Below are 17,789 nucleotides of genomic sequence, written 5' to 3'. Positions count from 1 at the left end.
GGCCCCTTTTACACTGCCTGTTCAAGGCTGGAATATTGCATCATTATGCCGCCTCACCGTTCTGTATAAAAGGTACAATCAAGGAATCGGGGGACGGAGTTGTCTCACCTCTGAGCCGAGAACAGAGGCAGTAACAGTGCTGAAATTATGTCTGTATGACATTCTAGTGACATGTTATGTGTGTGACCCAACACGGGGGATTTAAATAGTAGCTGTTAGCAGCTAGCAGCTATCTCAAAGACAAAGAAGAGTGGCCGAAAATTGGGAAAGCAATGAGGCCTGGGAGCTCCTTACCCTCTGAGCAGAAGACAAAATCAGCCACCTTATAACAGACACAGTAAATGACTGTTACTGCCACGTTAATACCATTGTTACTGTTTATTAGGTGCAGCTGACATGTTTGTTATATGTCACACTAGAGACTAACGCTGTTTTACATATCACATTTGTCACATCTCTTGATACCAGGATGCCAGCATGCTGTTTAAAATCACGAACGTGAGCGGGATGATGCCACCGTAGTTTGGTTCTGGGTAAAAATGCAAAGGCGACATGGGGAAGGGACTTCCTAGCAAACTATAGCACGTTCTCTGTGTATAAAGGGCTACTGTGGGAGGTCAAGGGTCAGTCCACAGAGCCCATACAACAAACCTCAAACACTTTCCTGTTGTTCAAGAATGTAGGGGAAAAAGTTAGAAATGTAATGAAGTTGAGAGTAAAGGTTCGAGGTAAGAAGGAGTTCAAGTGTGGACTGAAGTCTGAACACTTTTACCAGATAAAGCTGAATATGAAGTTTATTACATATAAGTTTAGGACTACTTAAATGATAAATTCCAAGATGACAATCATTTTTCAACATCCTGACTGACAATTTTGCATTATGTCACAAGCAATTCTGCCCCAAATTAAAGGGGTATTCTGACAATTTTACAAATAACGTTCAATTTAATACTAAGCCTGTGAGTTTAGTTTTATGATGTCATCTCTGTGTGTTTGTGGCTTAATTTTTTTAACTAGAAAGCCTGTATTACAAACTGAGAGTACAGGATTTGAAAGAGGATGGATTTTGGAGGCAGGTGGCTCTGATGAAAGAGAGTATTCAACTGCATTATGAGAAATGTAGGAAGTTGACCCATACCAGAGACTGAAACTCAAGAAATCTCTGCATCTGCTGCTTTGATTTTGACTGTTTTTCTTTCAGTATTTCTCACTTGAGTCCCTTAGCTTAATAGAAGTCTAGTACTAAATCAGAAGAGTACCACTTAAACTTATATAATGCTGAATAAAGAAAACCAAGTGTATTGTTGTTGGTTAGATAGTGCCAACATGCGTATTATGTTGTATGAAATATAAAAAAAAAAAAAAAAAGGTAATTTGATGTGGCCACTGTGTGTTCCATTGTTACATAACACACCATAACCCAAACTACAATGCAATAGCAGTAAAAAAAAAAGTTCTTTAAATTTGAAAACTGGGTTATTTTTCACAATACTGCGGCATGGATGACGAGGGAAAAAAGCAAAGAGTTGAAGAAAAGACTAAGAGGAGGAAGGAAAGAAGAAAGAGACGCAAAGCGGAACAGAGAGTGAGAGAGTCAAAAGCCTGGAAGTGTTTCCTGATCTCTTGTATATATGTGTGTGTGTGTGTGTGTGTGTGTGTGTCCAGGGGTCCTAGAAATGGGAAAAAAACATCTGTGACCGCAGTGATGTCATTGAGAAGGGTGGCAAGAGAGAGGCAATTAACCATCACACACACACACACACACACACACACACACAGGAGCGCGGTGTGGGACAAAACAGAGCTGTAAAAACAGGGCCAGCTTGCGGCCAGTCAGTCCGTTACCCATAATGCCTTGGGTCTGGATGGTTGTCACTAGGTTCCGGTCGGCGTGGCAACAAAGCTTATTAATCTGCTGATGGAGGGCCAGCTGCAGAGGTGGCAGACGCACACACTCAGATTCACACACACACATTTGTGCACAAACGCGCAGGCACACATTCACATAAACACACACAGATCCAAAATAAGCACAAGTGACTAATTCTTGTGATTCAATTTTAGCGCTCACACGCAACTTCTCCAACAAACACACACACACACACACACACACACACATACACATTCTTGCGCTCTTGCTCACCTCTACATCACTGTTGGTTTTGAGTCAAACCTCTGAAGGTCAACACTCTGTGTGACACTTAATCATTTCTTTACACACACTATCACAACATGCATCACTCACCTTTAATTTTTTTTTTGACTGCTTAACATTTCTGATTGGCTTAACAAATACATAGAGAAAGAGAGTCTGAAAGTGTGTGTGTCTAGGTGTGTGTGTTTGCAGTGTGTGTTTCTTAGTTTTTCTCCAACTTTAATGCTGTTCCCCCAGCATATCCTTGCTGGTTGCCTAGAGACAGGGATTTGAGCGAGGCCCCTTGGTTCATTCCCACACAGTCCTCTGGTCTGTGTGTGTGTGTGTGTGTGTGTGTGTGTGTGTGTGTGTGTGTGTATGTGTGTGCGCGCACGCATGTTGAAAGGATATTTCTCTCCTTTGCCTTTTGATTCATTCTCAGTGTGAAGCACCTCCCTGTGGAGACAGTATGGGTGGGCAAGAGAGGAGGAGAGGTGGAGGAGGTGAAGAGGAAGAAGAGAAGAGAAGGAAAGAGGAGAGGAGGGAAGAAGTGACAAGAAAGCAAGAGGCTAAGTAAGGCAGGATGGAAAGAGTGGAAGAAGGGACAGAGGGGAAAAAAGGAGAGGAGCTGGGCAGTATGTCGTATGAAGGGAGGAAAGGAGGAGGGAAGGAGAGCTGCTGGTCACACATCAAGGCCTGGAAACAAAGAAGCCAAGAACTCTCCCTCCTCTCCTTCCTCCATCCCTTCATCCCTTCATCCCTCCATCCCAACAAACACAAGTTTCTCTTCTCACAGGAAGAGATTGAGTCCAATGCTTCAGCCGCCTGACAGAGAGAGGGGGGGTGTGGGGGGCAATACGTGTGCATGGTCTGGTTTGTTTCTAGCTTGTCTTTGCATTACGGTGTGAATAGATGATGATCTCCACTGACTTGTAAAAAGTCCCCCAACTACAGTAAAACTACCATCTTAGAGTTTCGAGTACCAGCCTTGATCTACACAGTGCTCATCTGCTAAATGCTGACTTTTACCTTCAAAGTGCAGAACAGCTGTGGGAGGCGGAAGGAGGGTTCACTTGAAATCAGTGAAAGCTGCTCTACCAACATTTGTATTATACTGAGTGCTTCAAAACCCATAAATGGCCAAAATTCAGTTCTCTGTAGCAAAGATGGGACTTCATTATACAACAAAGTCAAATAATAGAAACATATTTTGTGGTGTTATCACTCAGCAACCTTTAAAATACAATCCATGATTTATAGTGTCATTTTTTTGTAGTCATTACTTAGATACCGTGAAAGAAAACTAGACTATAGGAAACATGAGAATAACAATTAAGAGGAAAGACAGAAAAATGATTACTGGGTACAGCACTGGAAAACAAAACTGAGGTCTGTGAAAAGGGATGATAAGAGTTTTGGGGGGCAGCAGACCTGTCCGGACCAAATATGGAGTGTGGACTGGTAGCTGGAGAGGCACTAGTTCTCACTCTGGGCGCCGCCAACATATCCCTGAGCAAGGCACCAAACTCCCAACTGTTTGGGGCACCTGTCCATAGGCAGCCTCCATGCTCTGACATCTCCCCATTTAATACATGTAAAAGTCCTGTTTGTGCATGTGTGTGTATTTCAGGCTTGTGTGTATATGACAAAGTAAGAAAGTTGAATTCCTCATTGGTATATCTTCTTAAAATAAAAGTATAGTAAGCCTACACTGTGGAGCAATTGCAGCAACATATTAAAACGAAAGTTGGTAACTTTTATGAAAATAACTTTGTGTCATATTTGCTGAAACTGTCACTATATTCTGAAAGAAGCACATGAGACAGATAATCTGTGAAAAAAATCATGTCCCTCTTCCTCTCCCCAGTGCCTCTAATGGCATTCACTAGAACTGAAAAAAAAACCAACACAATCAATCAGAACCGAGGAGTCTCTAACCGAGATGTCAATCATGTCAGTCACAGCTTGTGAACTGTGGTCATACTGTCAAACTTGGCAGCGCTGATCTAATATAAATGTGAATGTGTTTTAGTAAATGTTTAGCTGTAAAATGAGAAAGGTGGTCTGGCAAACAGCTTGGATACAGTTCACCAGAGGACCAAGTACTGACCACCAGCAGGACAAATTTTCTTAGTTTACAGCTTAAGAGTACATTAAAATATGTTACTGAAAACATCTGAGGTGAGGTTCCATGCAGGAACAGAATCTTGATCTGTATTTGATCAGCACTGCTTAGTTTGACAGTTTGACCACAGTTCATGAGACGTGTTTGACATGATTGACAGCTTCACTAAGGACTCCTCAGCTGTAACTGATTCTTCACATGCAGTAAGGCCATTTGAGGCGCTAAAAGGCAATGGAGTAGGCAGGGAATTATTTTTTTTAACAGATAATCTTTCTCACTTTGATCTGTGAGAATATAGGGAGTTTCACCAAATAGGAAGATTTTTTTTTTTTTTTTTTTTACATAAAAGTTAAAAAGTGTCGATTTAATATCACACCGACAGAAATGCAGCTTAATGAATAAGTTTAAATTCAGTGTGATGTGGTTGTGTACTTTTGACTGCACCGTTCAACTACTGATTGTTATGGTGCTTTTGTGTTAAATACCCTGTTTATTTTTGTAATTAAATCAACAAGGGATTTAATGTAATGCGGCCAAAAGTCTGTGGACACCCAAGTACGCAGACATCACATTATACTAATGCATGATTACTGAACTCTTATTACTAAACCATGGTATCAATATGGAGCTGTAACAGCATCCACAAGAGCATGAGGTTAAACACGGATGTTTAGTGATAAGGCTCACACTCAGTGTTCCTGCTCATCCCAAAAGTGTTGGGTGAGGTTGAGGTCAGAGCTCTGTGCAGGCCAGTCAAGTTCTTCCACACCAAACTGAGAAAACCATTTCTTTATAGACCTGGCTTTGTGGTCAGGGCTATTTCAATTCAGGAAAGAGCAAAACACAAACTGCTGCCACAGTTGGACGCACAGTATTGGTTAAAAATCTTATACGCTGCATCATTAAGATTTCCCTTAACTAACTATGAACCACAGGGACGATCCCAAACAGTGGAAACAAGCCCCCCCAAGTACACAAATGTACGAGAATCAGTTCTAGTGACATTATTTATTAATTTGCTGTACAGCTACAATCACTGTTATAAATTTAGTTTTGGCTCAGAATAATATGTTGCAGTGATAATACAGATTTTCCCTATAATGAGAAACATGACAAATTACTACTTCAGTGTCACTAATAACAGTTATTACCAATCAAAAGTAGGTTGGCGTCTTTGTGGTGTCATCACCTCTTGGAGAATGAAGTTGAATTGTCCAAAAATTGCATCCCACCTCTGTCAATCTGACTTTATTTTCAACAGAATTAGTCATCACCTTCCCACACTACACTACTGTATCTTTAATGACAAAGTGACAGTTTAATTCACTTCCCACTACACTGAATCTCACTGCCTGGATTGTAACAACACAATGGGGACATTACATCACTCACAAGAGGTAAGAAAGTATCTCATACATAAAAGTTAAAGCAATATTATGAATTCTTGCATAATATTGCAGTTTTGAAGTGGTGCACAACTGTCATATATGCAGGCCTACAGTTAGTGACTGTAGCAAGTTGAACTGAGGAAGCATAAACCCCAGTGCTGTGGGTCTAATCCTAGATCTCCCCTCAGCAAACTTTCTGTTGCTGCCATTACACGGGTTAGACTTTTAGACTAAATTAAAATAATGGATGAAGCAACTGTGGCGTCACTCATTGGTTTGTGGACCTGGCATTATTCTGCATTTTGGCTGTTGCCATCTTGGATTTTAGCCAGAAGCAACCATATTTGGATAAGAGGCCAGCACTGTGGAGTGAGGGGTGGATCTGACCAACAGCTGAGGTAATGCCTAGCAGACAGCCTGTTACTCAAAGCGGCCACACCCTTAATTATTATTAACTTTAAAGCTGCTTTCACACCACTGCATGGTAATTGCCCTGCCAACCACCTACCTGGAACAGTGTTTGAGGGAACACTGTTCCACCTACCTGGAACAGTGTTCCCTCAAAAAGTAAAGAGTTTTTAAAAGCAACTGCGGCCACTACCATCCAGGGCTGCGATGACAGACAGGTGCTTCAGAGAACACTGGCAGAAATGCAAGCTAGCTTGTAACTGCATACTGAAGCAACGTAACGGGAATCACTTAAATTACCAATGAATTCTATGTGGACTATCTACCAGTCATCGGAAGTTTGTTGGAAATGCTATCCAAGGCATGGTTTTCTTCTGGTTGTCCTCAAAAGTTGCTAGCTCTCTAACTCTGGGTATTCAGACACCAACACTATCAGGATCACACTATCAGGACATGGATGCCAACTGCTCCACACGCCTATTACCATGTTGGAAATTGCATCCAATCTGCCGCCTTCGTCTCATTTTTATTTTTAATCTATTTAATTTTATTTGATAGGGACTTTAACAAGTTCCAATACAGAGTATGGGACTGATGTATTGCTCAAAGAGTTTATAGCTATTGCTAATTTTCAGTTCTTGTCCCTAGTTGGGCTTTTACATGTGGACCTAAAATTATGTTAAAAATATACAGTTTAAAAGATCATACAACCACAACACACTATAAACATGGAAGGCACAATAAAAAACATGGACCACAATCCATATACCACAGTACATATACCACAATACAAAAATCACAATATATCCCACAATACATCTACTACAGTCGACATACCACTAAACACATACGTACCACAATACATATGCCAATGTACACACCACAATACACCAAAACACTTACACTAATACCCCTTAAATGTTTGAGTGCATTCAGCTAGAGTGGCTACAGCTCTGGTTTGCTTTTAACCAGCATTTAACATTTGTTGTGAAGGATTTTAAATTTCTAATCAGTTTGATTTCACTTGGTAATGTGTTCCAGAGCTGCCAGCCCTTTATGGAAAAAGCTGATTGTCCAAATTTAGATTTACAATATGGTATTTTACAGTTGCCATTCATGCTGCTCACTGTTACTCTATTACTGTCTTGTTGTTGAATAAATCTGGAAAGAGGCTCTGGAGCCAGACTGTTGATATATTTAAAAACTAATTTCAGGAAACAAAAGTTAATAAAGCTGTCAAAGCTAAAAAGATTGCTCTAATATGTGACAGTGATGCCACCAGACAGGCTTTTAGTCCATTATCTTAAGTGCCTGATTGTATAAAGATGTAAGATGTCTGATTGTAGATGATGATGCTTGAGCCCATATTGTCAAGCAATATGAAAACTGAGAGGAAATCAGAGAGTGCATGAATAACTGGGCTGCCTGTGTGGGTATGTAGTAATTTAAAACAATTAAGATTCATCTTTATTGTTTTTTCTTCACTTGTTTATCAAATTTTAATTAAGGATCTAAAATTACACCTAAAAACTTGAAATCATTGACCTCCTCTGTTCTTTCATTCTGTACCTTGATATTAAGTTCAGTGTTCAGGAGGTTTTTGCCGAGAGGTGAATTATCCTCAGAGGTATCTTCCTCTCCAAAACAAACCAGGCCAGGTGATTTAAACTGCTTAAAAAACACTGACTAAAGCAGTTTCACGTAACAAATCAGTGTTTCTCCATATGACAACACTGACATTTTTCCTCACACTTGGTTTGCATTTGAGGGTTACATTCAGTGCAAGTATACTCTGCAAATTTACTTAACGCTCTTAGCTGGGCTCACTTGCCCAGAACCTGCATGTGTGCTCACCTATTTCCTCTGATGACTTGACTGAGCCAACTTATCCACAGAAGTCTCTCCCTCTGCAAAACAAACAGACCCGGTGATAAAAACGCTGTATAAAAATAAGAACTTTCACATTTAAAAAACTGGTGTTTTTCCAATGCATCGTGGAGCATTGAACATGAAGGGTTTTTATCTAGAGCCAGTGGTTGGTTTGTCCATTCTGGGCTACTGTCGAAACACGGTGATGCAACAGAGGACCTGTTCCCTGTGTAGATATAAATGGCTCATTCCAAGGTGATGAAAACACAACAATTCTTATTTTCAGGTAAATATACACTTAGTAAAACATACTTATCGTATTATATTATGTTCCATTTCTGCCAACAAATCCCCTTAAACCCTACACGGTGAACCTTAAAGTTACAAAAAAGTTGCTTATTGTTGCTGTAATTCAGTAATTATGATAAATTACTGCTAGTGGGTGGTAACATCAATCTATTGAAATTACAATGAACAAGCTCATCAAGTTTTATTAATCTATGAACAACTTTTTTTTTGTTTCCCTTTAGTTTGTCAACTTTTGTCAAACTCCCATGAGCCCCCTCTGCCTACCTCATCATCTCTCCTCCTTTCCCTCCCAGTCCCACCTCCTCTCTCTTCCATCCTCAACTCCTCATCATCACCCCCCCTGCATATAGCGCCTCCTGATCCCAATCAACCCCCTCTCCCCCCTCACCTCCTCCCTCATCTCTGCATTCCACCCTGCTGATGTCAGACTCTAAATGAACCACTGTGTGTGTGTGTGTGTGTGTGTGTGTGTGTGTGTGTGTGTGTGTGTGTGTGTGCGTGTGTTCATGTGTGCTAAAGGGTCAGGCTTGGTTGCCAGGACGATAGGCCCTCCAACAGCTTTCTGCTCCGACGCTTTGAGCCCTGAGCCCTCCTCAAAGCATCATGGGAAAACAATTAAAACCTTCTCCAAATCTCTCTCGCCCTCCTTCTCTTTCTTTCTCTCTTTGTCCTTCTATCTCTCTTTCTCTCTTCATCCCTCCATCCAACCCTCTCCATCTCACTCTCTCCCTTTCAGACAATCTTCACTCAAGCTTGAGTTTCTGCCTGAATTGAAAACAAGTTTTTATTTATAATGTATTTTCCACCTGAGATGTCTCTTATGAGGCCCAGACACACCAAACCGACTTCAGAGAACTAGTGACGATGAAGGCCCCCGCTGCGTCATCTCGGCCAAAAAGTTGCACATGAACACACCATAAAGACTTCAACCATGTCCAAGCAGTGTGTATGTCCTATGCTTGCGTGAGAGGAAATAATTCTCCACACTAGCAGACGGCAGTGGTCTGTTTTCGTCTTTCAAAAAGGGAAAACGGAACACTGCCTTGACCCTAGTTAGCTAGTTAGCACATTAACAACACAATCCAATGCTGAAAAAACACAGTACTGTATATTTACCATGCGCTGGTAAACAATAACACAAACCGTCTCGAAATGTTTCTGCTTAAAGGGATAGTGCACCCAAAAATGAAAATTCAGTCATTATCTACTCACCCATATGCCGACGGAGGCTCTGGTGAAGTTTTAGAGTCCTCACATCCCTTTTGGAGATCGGCGGGGGGAGCGTCTAGCACACCTAATGGCTGACGGTGCCCCAGACTAACGTCCAAGAACACAAAATTGAATCCCCAAAGTATCTCCATACTGCTCATCCATAGTGATCCATGTGTGCTGCAGCCCCGACATAAAAAGTTGTTTCGAAAAACGTCATTTGAACTCTGTTTTTAGCCTCACTGTAGCCTGTAGCTCTGACTGCTTCTCTGTGCTCCGCGCTCACGTGCGCGCGCTCAGGGTGATCGGTGATGCACGGTCTCTGAAGAGCAGCAGTCTTGTCAGTACTGATGTCCAGATTCTCAATTGCAGCCATCACCAATTCCCTGTCTGAGCAGCAAAGACTTTCCCCATCTGTTGGCATTGCTTTGCATTTGAAACAACTACACCACCAGGTTTCCAGTGCTCGACTCCAGTATTCTGCGGCTGGCTGAGGCTCATGAGCTGCGGCTGCTTCATCCAGTAACCTGAGTTCCGCGTCTGTATACTCGGGCTCAAACAAATGCGGCTCCACAAAGAAATGCTGTTCCTCCACAATTTCAAAGTATTCAGACATGTTGGGCTGTCCTTTGCTAAAAGACCGTAGTGCAAATTATCTTTTAGCTCTGTGGTTACGTTGTCTCTCCCTGTGGTGCACGTGTCACTTGATGTAAACACGGGTGAGCAAAGCTCATGCTATCCCTGGTCTCGCGCAAGTGCGCACAAGTGAGCGCGAAGCACAGAGAAGCAGTCAGAGCTACAGGCTACAGTGAGGCTATAAACAGTTCAAATGACATTTTTCGAAACAACTTTTTATGTTGGGGCTTCAACACACTTGGATCACTATGGATGAGCAGTATGGAGATACTCTGTGGTTTCAATTTTGTGTTCTTGGACGTTAGTCTGGGAAGCCGTCTGCCATTAGGTGTGCTAGCCGCTCCCCCCGCCAATCTCCGCAAGCGATGTGAGGACTCTAAAATTTCACCAGATCCTTCCTCAGCATGAGGGTGAGTAGATAATGGCTGAATTTTCATTTTTGGGTGCACTAACCCTTTAAGAGCTCACCACTTCCCCACCACTATGTAAGATGGTGCCCTAATTATTCCTTTACTAGTTGCTTATACTGAAAAAGTTCTGTAGCATTCCAAAGTTTGGGGCCAATAGCACAAGAGAATTACAGTACAGTAATGTCCCTTTTGGGTCACCTGACTTCCTGCTGTCTCACCACACACACAAATGGCATGGAAATAATACAGATTCTACTCTGGGACTTTCTGTGTTTTGTATTTAACCTAATGGTTCAAATTGTGATTAAAAAAAACATAAATTGTATTTGCTTTTGTAATAATCATATGCTGAGCCCAATCAGTGGCCATAATGACAAAAGCGCTATACATCCCAGCACTTTTCTGGGGGGCTTGTACATAATTCAAGAGGTAAAAACACACTATTATCACTGTGTTTAATCATTACAATCCATTAGGGTGGCTAAATGATTACTTGACTTATTTATTACGAGGAAAAGAACAAGTTGAACCTCTGTCTTTTTCTTTTTGGCGTTGAACGGCAACTCAATCCATATGATGATGCTTTAAATTTCCTACATCATTAATGAATGGGTATATATCGATATAATCAATAGTTAATTCGAAGTGAATTTTGTCCTTGATAGAAAGCTTGCTGAGAAGTGGGAGCCGAGATGGCTTGTACATTTGGAGTAGCCGACTGGTACATTCTAATCAAAGATACAGGCATGACAGGATGAGTGTGGGCTTAAAAATCTAATTTACAGTTTAACTTAACAAATTAAGGTATGACAGGAGGCCTGAGACAGGTTAGAGCACAGGATAGGAACTGCTTTTGCAGTTGAAGTTAGGATAGGACAGGTAGTTAGGATATTTCCTCAAAATAAACTTTTTTGGCATGATATTTTTAGCTTTATTATTGAGGCAGACACACAAGACAGCAGAGAGCAGATGGAGGACAGAGAGAGAGAGAGAGAGAGAGAGAGAGAGAGAGAGAGAGAGAAAGAAAGAAATGGCAGTTGATGGCATGGTCAGTATTGTAAACCCAAAGACCACCAGAACACATCCAACATTTTCAGGGTGAGTTTTCAGTTGAGGCTTGCCCTGTCCAAAGTGTCTGACTTCCTTCTCTCCAGTGTATGCTGTTAAATATCTGTAAAAGTTCACCTCGACCATCCGTCGTACAAAGTGTGACTGTTGAATCCAGTTTAAATCTGATTTGGAGTCAAATTTCTCTAGACCAGTGGGTCCCAGTTGGTCCAGCCATGGGGCCCAGATTTCTCCTTAGTCATTAGTTCAAGGTTCACACTAGGGATGCACCGAAATGAAAATTTGTGGCCAAAGTCGAAAAATATTAAGCACTTGGCCGAATACCGAGTACTGAATACCGAATATCGTTGTTTAGTTTTTCATTAGTTTTTGCAGATGAACCCCCTCCAGATTAGTGTTGTCACGGTACCAAACTTGGGACCCACGGTACAATACCAGTAAAAATATTATGGTTCTGAGTAGTATCACGATACCACAGTGAAAATGAGGCAGATGTGCCTTTTGTCATTTATAAAAAGATAAATCACTTTTCTATAATACATCAATGGTATTTCAATGGAATAAATTACTTATTGACTTATTCATACTTCAAAAACAGCATCAATGAGTGATGAACATGGGGGGGGGGGGTCAAAATAAAATAAATAAATAAAATAAGAATCAACCAGCCACCCTCCTCCCCTGACAAGTAAAGAACAGTCCCTAAAGTGCGGTGAGGTTTGTGGGCCGTGAACGGCTCGTTTCTCCTCTGACACGTCACATACCTGTGTTCGGCTGGCTCAGCTGTAAAAGGTACTTTTGGGCAGTCATGACACCAAGAAGAGGATGTTATTGGAGCCGACTTCTCCGTCGCCTGGTAAGCTGATGGCCGCCGTATTTGACAGGAATGCATTACTGTCTGTGTCTGTGACCCCCGTTCAACCCACAATCGGTGGGATTCGCCTTTCGTTTCTGCTGCTGGTTGAAATCTGTAGGCTGCTCGCACAGCGTGCTGAATGATTTAAGCCTATTTTGCTCGCTCAAAACTATTTTTAGATGCGAGTGCTGTGACGGGCAGATCGCCACACTGCCAACATTTTACTCCACCCGTCAAGGCACACTGTTTGATTGCGTTATCAAAACACGCCGCCATTATTCGGCCTTGCTTTTAACTTATTCCACCGAATATGGAATGTGTGTTTTTTTGCAATATTTGGCCGAATATATTCGGTTACTGAATATTCGGTGCATCCCTAGTTCACACACTTTAATACATTCAGTGTCATACTTGCGTTTGGCCATGTCATCAAGCTAGTTTGCTCTCTCTCTCAAGTAGCTGTCTGTTCGTCACTAAATCGACAGCAGGAAACGGCACGTCACAATAAAAGCTATTTGCTGGAAATTCAGTGTGCTTAGAAAAACAATATGGTGTTTTTACAAACATGACACATTTTCAGGTCACTTGTGGTCCATTCAGAATAGACCTATGACTCACTTTTGGACCACAGTCGACCAGTTGGGAACCACTGTTCTAGACTACAGTCACAGTGACCTTGAACAGAAATTATCTAGGTATTAATGAATTTCAGAAACAATTCAAAGCCTGTCATTGGAAAAGTCCAACAAATGTTATCACAACATTTTTAGTCAGGAAGCCTTTACGGCACTTATTCACTTAATCTATCCTTGACACTTTTTTAAAGAATAATTCCACCCTACTACAACTTGGGTCATACTTTTGTAGTTTTGGACACCATTACAACAGTTAATGATAGCTTCCTACCAGTCATTTTAGTTGTTGAGATCTAATTCCTTGCAAAAGGGTCTACAGGAGACAGAAAACACAAGAGTCAGATTTTAAACAAACATCAGCTGGTCAAGGCCACAAAGGTGAACTGAAAAATTGTTTCCCACACAATTTCTGGTACACTCACTTTAAGTTTTTTTTTTTTTTTTTGGAAAAAGTGGTCCAAATAATCTGTCTGAATTTATATGTTGGCTTATTACAACCTGCCTGATCGCCTGCCTGTTTCTTGATGATACTGTCACAATGTCCTCATTTTTCTAATTCTCCAGAATTGCAAATGATTTTTACTAAAATTAATCATGTCACCAACAACGTTTTTATTATATGGAAACCAAAGCAGGTCAAAACTGGCAAAGTCTATTTTTCCAGGATCTTTTGGAGATGTTTGCAGTGGTGAGTGTAGGATGTACCGTACCTCGCTATCTTCTGTGATACTAACTCTTCCTGATCCGACAGGGCCTTTGTGCACTTTTCTGCATTGTCATTTTCATAAATGCCACAGCTAACACATCATCTGCTTCCCAGCTTATTATCTCCACATGTACTTTACAAATTCAATTAGGCCCTTCTTCCCATCTTGTTACATTCCCTCAACAGCTGAAATCATTTTTGGAGCTGCAGTAATTTACAACACAACATTAACATTTTCTGTCCCGAGCCGTCACATCTTCGTCTCCCTGACAAACTTACTGAAGTCATAGATAATTCATTTGATTCTAAATTACAGCTTTCCATCGCGCCGCGCGCCCCTCTTGCAGGGGTTTGTTGTGACAAGCGGGCGCGCTGCTCGTCTCCGACCGTGATTTCTGTCGGCCCTGATGACAAAGATATCATGCAGCGCGTCTTTAAACATGACGCTGACATGTAGCACTTATCCACTCACTCAGAGAGAACAAGACAGCATTGCTCCTCGTGACACCTCCCTCATTTCCCATGATGCACATGTAAGGGGTCGCCTCCGCATGACGATTAGTAATAATAAGAGTTCTTGAAAATTTTGGGATGTACTTTAGTTTAGTGTTGTTTTTTTCCAAGAGGGGAATGGGGTGGGGAGCTGGAAGGGGACAAAAGCTGCCAAAGAGCCATTGTGTCTCAATAAAATGAGACATTTCTTCTATTGTGTGTGAATGAGTCACTTATGAAGGCAGTAACATTGTATAAAAGGGAGAGGTTTATTTAATTCTGATTCCGGTCCAAATTTGCATCTGAAACAATGAAAAGGCTTCATTTGATGCGTTTGTCTTGTTGGGGGGCTGGAAGCTGAGGGCAGAGGAGAGGGGAGGACTGGAAGGGGGAGGAAAAGAGTAGAAAGGAGAGCAAGGATAGAGTAGGAGAAAGAAGAGGATACGGTGGAAGAAAAGATAATAGGAGGAGACAGGAGAGTAGAGGAAAGGAAAAGAAAAAGCAGGGATGCAAAAGAGAGGAGAGTAAAAAAAGAGTAAAGGGAAGAAGAAAGGAAGAAGGAGGGTGAGGGTGAGGTGACTAAATGGGGTCATGGAAGCACAGAAGGCAGCTAGGAAGCAAATATAAGTCTAAATCCACACTAAAACAGTTTTAAAGTAAAAACAACAAGTGTTTCTAGCACTGCTTCAGAAATAATCTCTGTCCATACTAACACTCCTGAAAGTACATATCACAAGACCATTCATGTACACTGGCCACTGACATGCTGGTGTAAACTGAACGCAGATTACCGACCCTATGATTGGTTGCTTAGTTAAAGAAAATGCTATGGAGGAAAAGTAGGACAAGAGATTCGCTTGCTTGGAGTGATGACAAGGTGGAACTGTTAATAAAACACATGAGTATAAGGCCATCAAGGCAGTGGAAACCATAGATTGGGAGTCATTACAAAGCAAATACAACAACATATTACAGCAGAACAGGGATCATTATCCATCGTCAGAGGAAGCCATGGCGATGGGAAAAGAGTACCAACACAAGAAGGATGAAATCACAAAAGGTATGTAGGCGTAGCTAGAGGAGCAAATTCATAGTTCCTGTGTCTGTGTCTGCAAGTGTCCACAATGGTATACATGATGTAAATGTCAGCAAGGATCTACACAGACCCTTATGCAGCCCATGTTTTGTGACCACATGGACTGTATGCAGAGTATGCATGCTGACTACGCATTCTCCAATCTTTTGTTCCAAACTGCAATCCAGTCGAAACACTGCAGTCAACTGCAGTCAAGCTAGTTTTAAGTTTGATATTCAACAAACATTCACTCTGAACCTAGTGGTGTCTTCTTAGTTTTGGTTTCATGCAGTGTTGGCAGTAGGAGGACAATAAGCTCACCTTCATCCCTCCTGTTTTATGCTGGGGGTCAAGCGGATCCTCAGCTGTACAATAACTGGAACCGTCTGCATGTCCGCGTTTTAGTGTGTGGACGATGGTGCATCCTGTTGCTTCTGCTGCTGCAACTGACCTTTTTTTCAACATGAAAACTGAGAGTTTCATATGTTTTATGTTGTGCATCATGTTGGAACACACAACACAGATTGCTGATCTTGTGTTCATGGAGACGACTCATTGCCCAAGTGGCTGCTAAAAATAATCTTTTTTTCATTGTTTCTTTCACAATATTGTCTGTGCATGTGCTCATACACAGAGGGGGTAAAGATGTCAAATGAAAAAGTAACCAGACTGAGTGTCAGTCTGTGAGGATGTCAAGTGCTCGTGTGTGGGTTGGAAATGAGCGCCGCTTTACCGTCACGCTGTATAAATGTCTAGCCTTTGTCCCTATGTCGATCGTTAAATCTTTTAAACTGATTTCTTTCGCAGGTCAGGGACATCACTGTTTACAACAACTTTTGACACTTCAGGTGGCCTTGTAGGAAGAGAAACCCTCTGATTCACAAATTTTTCACAGACAGTCAGTTATGGATTGGGGAGAAGTTTATATACGCTCCCTTTTTTAAACGTGCTTTCACACTTGAAGTGTTCTTCAGATCTGCGACCCTGTACCATTGGACTGAGTTCACAGCTCTCGGCTATGACTGGGGTCATGTTTGATTTCCTCATTCAGAGAAGCTTCTTTATGTTATTTGTGATGTGCATTGATTGGTTATTTGTAACTTCCACAGGCCTGGCATTAGATATCTTTACTCTCTCTGTTGTCCCTGCAGCATTGGGTTGATTGGGGCTGGTGTCAAGTTTTCCTTTTTATTACATTTGGTAATTGTTAAAGAAGGTGTCAGGATCCCCAACATATGAAGTCAGCTACTTTTTCTTTGCAGCCGGCAACGATAATAATCATCAGTGGAAGATTGTGACAGTTGTGTTGTCATAGAACTGTATGCAAATATAACCTCTACTTCAACAGATTTCGAAAGTTGTGTGTGAAAAATCACTTTAATGAGTACTTAATTTCCTTATTACAAGTCTACTGGGGATCATATGAACTTCATGTTTGTATCTGGAAAAAGTTCATTTGACAGTTTGATACACATGCGGTATACTTTGCTTTATAGAGTGAAAAAACAATATAAAGGTAATCACTTCTGAGGTGTGATATCACTTCAGAGACTGGTAACTCCTTCCACAAACACACACACCGCATACTCACACACACACACACACACACACACACACACACACACACACACTGATAATAGAAGTATGTGATTCTGTCCTGCACAATGTAAACCTTTTTATCAATAAAATCTATTGTTTTATATTCAGATTTTGACAGAGAGAAATACACAATGCATTTATTAAGACATTGTAGTGAACTGAAAACAATAAAAATACATTCAAGTAACTAAAAGTAACAATATCTAAACTGTCTATCTAAATAGAATTATTTCTAACCTAAACCTAGTGACTGGCCAGCAGTGGCCTTTAAGGTTGGAGAACTGGGCTTCTGATCCTGATGGTTGCTATGTTATTCAAATATCTAATATCTAAATGACTGCCCTAGTTAGTAAGTGTCCTTTGTAACAGCAGTGAAACATTGTGATGTCTCACCAAATATGCATCAAATGTTGAAACGAAGATTTTATACTTTTCCTGTGCACACAAAACATTTGGTTCCCCTTTGCCAACATAATCCATAATCCATCCACCTGAAAGGGGTAGCATATCAAGATGCTGATTTAACAGCATCATTACTACACAGGTATGCCTTGGGATGGTCACAAATAGGCCACTCTACATTGCACAGTATGATCACACAATCAAAAAAAGTTTTGAGGAAGTGTGCTACTGACATGCTGACTGCAGAAATGTCCACCAGTACTGTTGTCTATGAACCAAATATCCATTTTGCTACCATAGGACGTTTACAATGTTGCTTCTGAGAATTTGACAGTACATCCAACCGGCCTCAACAACTGCATACCATGTGTACCTCACGACCTCAACATCTGGCTTCTTCACCTGCAAAATCGTCTGAGACCAGCCTCCTGGACAGTTTGATTTGCACAACCAAGGAATTTGCACATG

This window comes from Epinephelus fuscoguttatus, linkage group LG10 (assembly GCF_011397635.1).
Source record: "Epinephelus fuscoguttatus linkage group LG10, E.fuscoguttatus.final_Chr_v1".
Classification (NCBI taxonomy): domain Eukaryota; kingdom Metazoa; phylum Chordata; class Actinopteri; order Perciformes; family Serranidae; genus Epinephelus; species Epinephelus fuscoguttatus.
Note: the sequence above shows the minus strand (reverse complement) of the source record.